The sequence below is a fragment of the Marmota marmota genome, unplaced genomic scaffold, assembly GCF_001458135.2.
Source record: "Marmota marmota marmota unplaced genomic scaffold, marMar, whole genome shotgun sequence".
Classification (NCBI taxonomy): domain Eukaryota; kingdom Metazoa; phylum Chordata; class Mammalia; order Rodentia; family Sciuridae; genus Marmota; species Marmota marmota.
The window spans coordinates 22,863,319-22,872,779 of record NW_025999932.1 but is presented as its reverse complement, the minus strand read 5'-3'; the positions used below and the strand labels follow the sequence as shown (position 1 = coordinate 22,872,779).

General features: G+C 40.2%; 1 long non-coding RNA gene across 1 annotated transcript in view; it reads right to left on the bottom strand.

Moving 5' to 3' along the window:
- Positions 1-744: 744 nt before the first annotated feature.
- The window catches only part of LOC125616092, a 25,395-nt gene continuing 16,678 nt past the window's right edge, over positions 745-9,461 (bottom strand). The window contains exon 3 of the long non-coding RNA XR_007346716.1: positions 745-755. This is a non-coding gene — a long non-coding RNA (uncharacterized LOC125616092). The remainder of the gene's footprint in view (positions 756-9,461) is intronic.

The window sequence follows — 9,461 nt, the reverse complement described above, 5'->3', positions numbered from 1 at the left end:
CCAGACCTCCAGTGTGCTGGATTGAGGAGCATGGTGCATAGGAGGAGGAGTGAGGCTGGAGTGGGGGGTGGGGAACTATTCTGGCTGGCAATGGTCCTCAGGCAATGGGGACCTGTGGAGGATTTTTGAAGGGAGGGGGAACCATGACCAGATTTGCACTTGGGGACAATAGCTCTGCAGGACTAGAGAGGAGCACCAGGCAAGAGGCTTATGCAATGGGTCATGGGGTGGTGGTGGGTGGATCTCAAGCATTATGAAGGTGAGAATTCAGAGGAAATGCATACACCACGTCCCCTGAGGTGGAATCTACTGGACTACAAAGAGAGGGGGACCTGAAGGGAGAAAAGAAATGAATGATACTAAAATTTCCAGCATGGTGGCTTCTGCTCCTCTTCCTCTAAGCTGGTGACAAGTAGAGAGTGACTTGAGCTGTTCTGCTGTCTCAGAGAGTTGACAGGGATCAGATGCAGGAAGCTTTCAGAAAGGAAGTGGTCAATTCAAAAACTGAGTCACTTAATCGAAGGGGTCAGTCCTGAGGGAAAAGAAGGAGTCAAGGTGTCTGTCAGGGAGCAGGAAGGTCCAGGAGCAAGAAATATGGAAGCAGATGGGCAGGGAAGCAGGTATCTGAAGACTGGTTTTATGTTGATTTACAAACACAGCTCATGTATTTACATCTTCTGCACCTACAGAGCCATGATTCAGAATGAAGCAGGGGTTAGGGACAGATACATGGAAGGATCAGAAAGACGTGGCTCCTAGAAGGGAGAAGTAGACTGAGGTGATAGAAGAAGTGGGTCTATTAGCAAGTCCAAGTACTGGAAGTAATTGGTGTTCTGGGTACCCAGAGGAGGAATAAAACACAGTATAAATTAATAAATTAGCATTCTATTTGGTCTACAAGTCCCTTGTGAGTTTTTTGAGATTTTATTATTTTTTATAATAGAATTTCATAATACTTATCATTTTATCTACTTGTCAATGTACAAAGTCAGTGGTTTAAAATGTATCCTCCATGTTGTGCAACATAACCAGTATCTACACCCTGAAGTCTCCATTATCCCCAACAGAAATTCTGTACCGACTAAACACGAACTTCCCATTCTATGCTCCCTTCAGCTTCTGGTAACCTGGATTCTACTTTCCATCTTTATAAATTTGATTATTTTAAAAAATTGCTTAATAACATTTATTTATTTATTTATTTATTTATTTATTTATTTATTTATTATGTGGTGCTGAGGATTGAATCCAATGCCTCACACATGCTAGGCAAATGGTCTACCACTAAGCCACAACCCCAACCCTAAATTTGATTATTTTAGCTCTTTTGTATAAGTGCAATCAAACAATATTAGTCCTTCTGTGTCTGTCTTAATTTACTTAGTATAATGTTCTCCAGGTTCATTTATCATGGCATGTGCCAGAATGTTATTTCTTTTAAGTACTTAATGGGTAGAACACATTTTGTTTATCCAGTTATCCATCCCTAGACACTTGGGTTGCTTCTACCTTTTGACTATTGTGAAGATTGCTGTTTCAACTATGGCTATACAAATATCTCTTCAATTTTCTGCATTTAATTTTTTTTTAATATACCCTCAAAATGGAATTGCTGGAGCATTTGGGTAATTTTATATTTAACATTTTGGGGATCATCATACTGTTTTCCATTGTGCATCATTTTGCATTTCACCAGCAATGTACAAGGATTTCCATTTCTTTTATCCTCACAACTGTTTTTTTTTAAATTATTTTTATTATTATTATTATTATTATTTTTATTATTATTTCTGTTGTTATTCTATAGCCATCAGAGTAGATCTTTGTGAGTTTTCATTAGAGTTAAGTCTGTCTCCCTTGTAACAAATGTGCTTTTTTGATAAAAGAAAAATTGAGCTTCAGGTCTGATGACTGAGAATCTGACTCTGGACCCCTTGACATTTCTGTGAGGCCCACTCTGACCTGGCCTCTCTCTGTGCCATGGGTACACAGCATCAGCAAAATTATTTATGAAGGAGTTTTCACTGATGAGTCCTATTACACTTTTTACATATTATATGTTGGTAAGTCTTTAAGTAGGGCACTGTGATGATAAATGGGAGAGCCGAGAATAGACCCCAAGGAGACTCAATTTAGATCATGTTTCACCATTTTACAAAGTTGTTCGTAGATGTTAGCACCAAATGAGTGAACCGGGTGCAAACATCATGAATTAGCACAGCCTTTATTCAGCAGTGGAGTCATGCCTCTGATGGACCCACTTTCCTGGTGGAAAATGAGCCATTGGCCAAAGGAGGAGTCTGTGCTTATATAGGTTACACTGAGAAGTGACTTAATTATTGACAGAGCATGTCAGTTTGGGCACTCAGGAAACAGGTTTGTGAGAATTTGAGATTTGTTTTTACTAGGCAATATTTTTACTTGGGGAAGAATGGAGGGTCTGGGGTCAGAGTTCAGTACTTACCTCTTCCCTTGAGGAACCCTGACAAACGTGAGGTGAACAGACCTTCTCCACCCCATGCTGCCACAGGGCCAAAGCAAAAGGGCCAAGTAATCTGAAACCTCTGAATCTGTGAGCTAAAGTGAATCTTTCCCCCTTATAAGTTGATTATCTCGGGAATTTTGTTGTGATGATGGAAAGCTAATATAGGTTTTAACTTTTAAATGCTTTATTTTTATTATAAAAGTAATACATTTTCAATATGAAATTTTAAACAAAAATGAAAAACAAAAAAGAAAGGGAAAACCTAACCTCTATATTCTACACTCCAGAGATAATCATCATTAACAGTAAAACTCATAACCCTCCAAATTTCAGGTGTAAAATTATACCTATTATCTTACATGTTATCTTGAATATTGCAAAGAGGAGTGGCTATGTGTACATGTGTCTCAGTCTGCAGCAGGTGAGTTGGAGAAGCAGCCCTGGAATTGAGCTGTGGAGATTCTACCTGAAAGTTCTATTAAAAACAAACAAACAAACAACAAACAAAAAACCTGGTATAATCTATCATTTGTGTTTCCACAAAGTTTGTGCCAGAAAGCAGATATAACTGCTCCTGTGTGTAACTGAAGTTTTTTTTTTTTTTTAAGTAATTTCAGAGAAAATTGGGAAAGACTAAAGCAAATTCCCCTAAAAAAACAAACAAACAAACAAACAAAAAAAAAACATAATCAAGAAAAGGTTAAGATGAGAAGTGTTTATAGGACAAGTGCTCTTCCTCTGTTGAGAAAAAGGCAGACACAGGGCTGCTCTGTGTTCAGGTGGTGGGCATGTGATCATACGATCTTCTGATGGACTAGCGATCATTGAATCTCTTTTCTGATTGGATCTTGAGGATGAAGCACTAAAAGCATGAGGATAAAGAGAAATTTCTGGGTGCACTTCCTTTCTTCCCACCTTTCACTTCCCCCATGACTACTTCCTTTTGGCAGCATAAGAAAAAATAACCCATGATAACCCTTTTAAAGGAGGCAAATCAATGCTTGCTCTTGATTCATGTATAAAGAGACTGCAGTCTTTCTTTACTAGGAGAGTCAGAGCCAACGAGGGCAGAAGATTAGAGCACTAAGAGTCCTAAAGAAGGAATACTCCTGTACAAGTTCACGTTCAACTTAGGCAGAGGGAAATCAGATATAAACTAGGTTCACATAGATAAGATATATTCAAAAAGAAAAAAATTATATTCAAAAAGCTTCCAGTAGTAATTTTAAAATTTTGTCATCCAAATATGGTTTTTAATTTTTAAAAACATTCCATTTACCTAATCTTTAAAAGAGTTATACATTCACATGTATGGTTCAACATTCAAAAAGTATAAAAAAAAATCTAGTAAAAACTCTTCTTTGCATCTTGTCTCCTAGTTTACCCACTCCTACAAGCTTGATTCCAGGAAATCAGCATTTGGAACGTCTCGTATATCTGAAAGTGTTTTCTGTCTGCTAACTATATTTTGGAAGTTTTGTTTTTGTTTGGTATCCCTATGCTTTTCTATTTCAATAGAGTATTTTGAAAGAAAAAAAAAAAGCGAGCCATGACTATTTCTCACAACTGAGAATGGAGCTTGAACATTTTAGGAAACCCCAAGGTAATACAGTGCTCCTCATGAGTTGCCCTAGGTAGGCAGATGAAGGTCAAGTGGCCAGGAGGCCTTGTGAGTACTGACATGAAATCTCAATGTGAAATGCCGGTAAAATCTACAACACGAACGCCAAACATAAGGTTCAACTCTGCTGAAGCATATAGAAAAAAATTTTATTTGCTCTGTAGTTGGACATACTTACAGCGTAGGTGTTTATCAATTTCGACCTCATTCAGTAACAAGTGTTTATTGAGCATTTGGTATTCTTTCCCAGACTTCAGGCACAGAGCTGTGTAAACAAAAAGACAAGCTCCCAGTTCTCATGAGGTTACACCTAGGAAGGGGACCAGGCAAACAGGCCAGGTTGGATGTCTACCAGGCTAGTTGGAGAGTGTTCCAGGAAGAAGGAACATCCAGTATAAAGGCTCAGAAGTGCCCTCATCTTGCTGATATTTGAAGAATAGTAGATGAGAGGAGAGGGGTATGCAGTAGAGGTGGAGGGAGAGAGAGGAGGGGGAGGGCTGGGAGTGTTCTCAGTGGCAGAATACTTACCTAGTATGTGCAGGCCCTGGGTTCCATGCCCAGCACTAGTAAAACGGAAAAAAGGAGGAAGGGGTGGTGGTTATGGTGGGTAAGATGCTCTAGGATGTGGTAGTATTTTTGATGATCTAAAATTTTAGAAAAAAATTACTATCTTCTCTGAACCCTTTCATAAGTCATCACACAGCATTATGACTGTAAATCACACAACTGACTCTCGTCTAATTGAATTTCTCTCAACTGACTAAATAGTTTGACTCTCTCAGGAAACCCCCAAGGTGTCACAGGACCCTTCCAAGTTGTGTACTCATCATCTCTTTTCAACTAATTGACAAAGTTTTGAAGGTAGGACTCTTGTTCCTTAAGGGTCTGCCACAAAGCCTTCATGTATCAGAGACACTCAGCTGCTATTAGACTAAATAAATATAATTCTAATTTACATTGCTGAATGATTGAGGCCCCCAAGAATTGAGTTTGTGGTCAAGATTATCAACCTGTTTTGGCTTTCTCTCTCTTCCCCTCTTGTAACAGTGCCTAATTTTTTTTTCAGAGTGCCTAATGAAAGCATTTGAAAAGGTCAAATCTAAGGTCAGCCACTTTTGTGGTATTGGAGCTTGAACCCAGCAGTGCTCTGCCACTGAGCTACATCCCAACCCTTTTTGAGATCACTAGTCTTGAGCTAGTGTACCATCATATCTAGCAAATTCAGCCACTTTTGAACCTATTCTAGATAGTTGAAATGACTGCATTATCTTTATCAGTATCTTTTTGGTCTCCTTTAGGCAGACTTTGCTTAGTGAGGAGGTAAATAACAGAGAGAATATTCTAGTTTATATTTATGCTCATGAGAAACAAGGTTATCTCCACAGTGATAGACCTATTGTTTTGACATCTTTTTGAAATTCTCTGCAATGTTTAATCTCAGCAAATTGCAAGACTAGGACTCCTGATTGTTATAAAAAACAAAATACAAGGAAAGAGTTTGAAGATAGGCAAATTCCTCCACTTATTACTGGTGGATATGACAGTGGAGACCCAGAGACCATAATCTTTGCTTGTGTGGCTGTGGATCAGATTGTCCTCTTGATTTTCCACACTTAGGTCCATACACTTCATGAAAGACACCCTGTGATACTGCCATAGACATCCTACACTCCTTCCAATCTGGGTTCTGGCAGGCAGCTTTCTTTCTTCTGGGAAATCACAAGATCCCCCTCTCCACCGTTCATCCTGTTCTTTCAGATTATGAAGCTGTCCTCATCCAGTTGGTCTTGCAGGCAGAGATAGTTTTCCCCTCTTTCAGAGCTGACAGTACTTGGTTCTTCTTTTTCTCCATTCATTTTCTCTTTTTTGTGCTACTGGGAATTGAACTGAAGGATACTCTACCAGTTATCTTCAGCTCTTTTTATTTTTTATTTTGAGACAGCGTCTCACCAAGTTGCTTAGGACCTTACTAAATTGCTGAGGCTGGCCTTGAACTTGCAATCATCCTATCTCAGCCTCTCAAGTTGCTGGGATATTATAAAAACTGAGGGACAGGTCTGAAGGTAGATAAAATGGCTCTTAGTTCACTGTCCATAAAAATAATCTGTCCGAGTGGAGTGGATGGTGTCCTTCCTGAGGGCACAGATTTCTCTATTCATCAGTAGATGATCAGTAGGTATTTTTAAACCACATTTTAGTTTTAGTGTTAAATACAGTATAAAAGAGGGTCCTTGACCTTCCTTTAGGTGAACTATGAAACTCTGGTGTTTTTGTTTTTGTTTTTTTTTTGCACTGGGGGGGATTGAATTCTGGACCTTATACATGCTAAGCATGTGCTTTAAGGCTGAACTATACCTCAGTACACACCCCTGCCCTTTTCTTCTCTTTTTCATATTTTATTTCTTTTCTTTGTTTCTTTTTATTTATTTATTTTTGTAATACTGGGGGGTTGAATCCAGGGGTGCTATACCACTGAGTTATGTCCTATGTTTTTTGTTATTTTTGTTTTGGGACAGTCTCAAGACCAGATTGCCCAGTGTTAGAGTCTGTAAACAAGTCAAAATAACACCTGGCATTTTGCCAGGGGAATGTTAAAGTTCGTAAACAAGTCTGGATGGTGCCTGGCAAAATGTCAGAGGGAGTGGTTTGAGAAGTAACAAAACCGAGCCATTAGGTGTAGAGATTCCTGATTGGTTGACTGATGTATCTAGTTTATGCTAATTAGATAAGCTGTGTGGAATGTATAAATACTGCTCCTGTCCTGCAATAAATGGTTCCCACTCCTGCTGTATCAACGTACACAAGTTATTCGTCACCCTCCGCTTATTTTGCCCAGCCAGCCGGGCTGTCCTCGAATGTGTGATCCTGCTCCTCAATTTCCAAGGTGCTGGAATTACAGGTTTGTGCTACTATGTCCGGCCCAGCTCTGTTCTTTTAAATCTGTGTTTAAATAATGACAAAATTTGGGGCTTATTGGCTATATGCCATCCTGTCTAGCCTGTGTCAGGCATATATCTCTTGTGCAGATGACTTGACTTTACTTGTCTGAACTAAGCTAGCCTTAAAAAGTAAGTAACTAGCCTGGCATGGTGGTATCCACCATCCTAGTGACCCAGGTGGCTGAGGTATGAAAATTGCAAGTTCCAGGCTAGTCTCAGCGCTTAAGTGAGACCCTTAGCAACTTCGTAAGAACATGTCTCAAAATAAAAAATAAAAAGAACTGGAATGTAGCTCATTGGTAGAGCTTCTATGAGTTCAATCTCCAGCATGACCCCCACCTGCCAAAAATAAAATGAAATACAATAAAATGTTACTAAATTGATTTAAACCAATTCAAAAAAGTACTGCTGTTTTGATTGACATTTGCTGGATGGCTAGATGATATTAGTGCAATAAAGAAGGTTGATTCATTCAATTCTCAAGAGGCAGGGTAGAGAAGGGAAGAGCCTATGAGTTATACAGTTGGAGTATCTGGGTATGGATCCTGGCCCTGTATTCTTGGGCAGTGCAATGATGAACGTCATACTCCTTTGCATATAACATGAGCATGAAATGATAGATCTAAGGTCATCTTTTGGGTTACATTTATGTATCTAAGAGACTGATTAGGAACCTGGCAAATGGCAGGGGCTCTGAAGGAGCAAACTGGCAATGTGAAGAGTGTATTTGCCCTCCCTGACTTTTAAAATGTGGACTTTGCCCATTCAAAGCTGTGCACTTTGCACTAGTGTCAGGCACTATTCTAAACATGTCTCCATGATTTATCCTCTAACACAATTGTTACCCTTCTTTTCCAGATGAGGAAATAGAGACAAAGAAATATCTACTTGAGTATATTTTGTAGATAAAGCCTGATGTAAATCCTAAAGGAGTCAGTGAAGAGCATAGAAACACTGGGACCAAGTCCAGGTAGGCTATAGAAATCTTAGATGTAGAAGTCCTTGTCCAAACAGGAGGAAGACAAGAATGAGAAAGACTCTAGTTGGGTAAAGCTTGTGAATCTAGAGAAGAAAACAAGGAGCAAGCACTCTATTGACCTGAAAGTACAGTGGTGAAAACTAGAGTACTAGCTTACTGGCTTGGTTTCAGTGGTAAAGGAGGAGGGTCCCAGGCTTCCAGGCTTCTATGGGGGGAGGAACCTGGAGGACCAGGCAGCATCATGTGACTTCACTATATTTAATCTGTATTTTTTCCTCAGCCAAGATTATAATGGAATCACTATGGAAACAGCATTCATGTATGAGAAATCTATTTGTCATCCAAATTTTGTTTGAATATTTTGTTTTTTTGAATGCTTTGAACCTATGAGGTGAGGCATACCTGGTTTTGGAGCTTTGTCTGAATTAGACCCTCAAATCCATATAAATGGGGGAATCCACGGCTGGGACTGTACCTCAGTGGTAAAGCGCTTGTGTTGCATGTGTGAGGCACTAGGCTAATTCTCAGCACCACATATGAACAAATAAAGGTCCATCAACAATGACCACAAAAAAGCGTTGCGGGGGAGGAGGGGGGGACCCAGGAAAGCACTCCACCACTGGTTCATTAGTCAAAAACATGTTTCTAATATAGTGGCTTATGAAGTTACTCTACTATTTTGCAAATAGAAAAAAAGGATGAGCTGCTAGACATGAAAAACAAGGTGCAATGATGAATTTTGTAAAAGAGAAAACAAACTGCATCTACTAGCAAACATTGCTTAGGTATTTCTCATAGGACGTTTTTCTCACTTGAGGAGCTTCTCATCTCTAGTAACATCCTTATCAGCGCTGGTTAAGATTTTTTCTTACTTTGCAGCTATTTTAAATTTATGACCAGCAGGCAGGCAGGAATGCAGGATTCATACCCCCCCCCCCCAATCCCATTACTTTTCTACTTCGAAAATGTAAACATACATACATTATTGTTTGGCTCTTCCTTTTCATTCGATTACTCTTTTTCTAAGTTTGGGGGATCTAACTCAGATGGTTCACCCAAATTATGTAAAAGGAAAGAAACCAAGTGTTTGGGACATTTCCCCTCATCCCACCCAGAATTATCCAGGTCATGGTCTCTGTTCTTTGTTTCGGGAGCAGGGTCTCCTAGCTCATGGCAGGGTGCTGCAAGTCAGTCCTTTCCAGGGTTTCCCCTAGTCGCAGCGACCGGTACTCAGCAGCACAACGCGCCTACCCCAAAAACCCCTCCAGCAGCCAGAGCTCTGCGGGAGCGGAGACTCTAGGACCGCGCAGCGGGCGGGAGTGAGCCAATGCCCATCCTCGGCACCGCCCCCGACACGCAAAGGGGTGGGGCCGGGCCAGAGTTCCGCCGCTCGCGCACCCAGGCCTGGGAGGCGGGCGCCCAGCAGTGGGCGGGGTC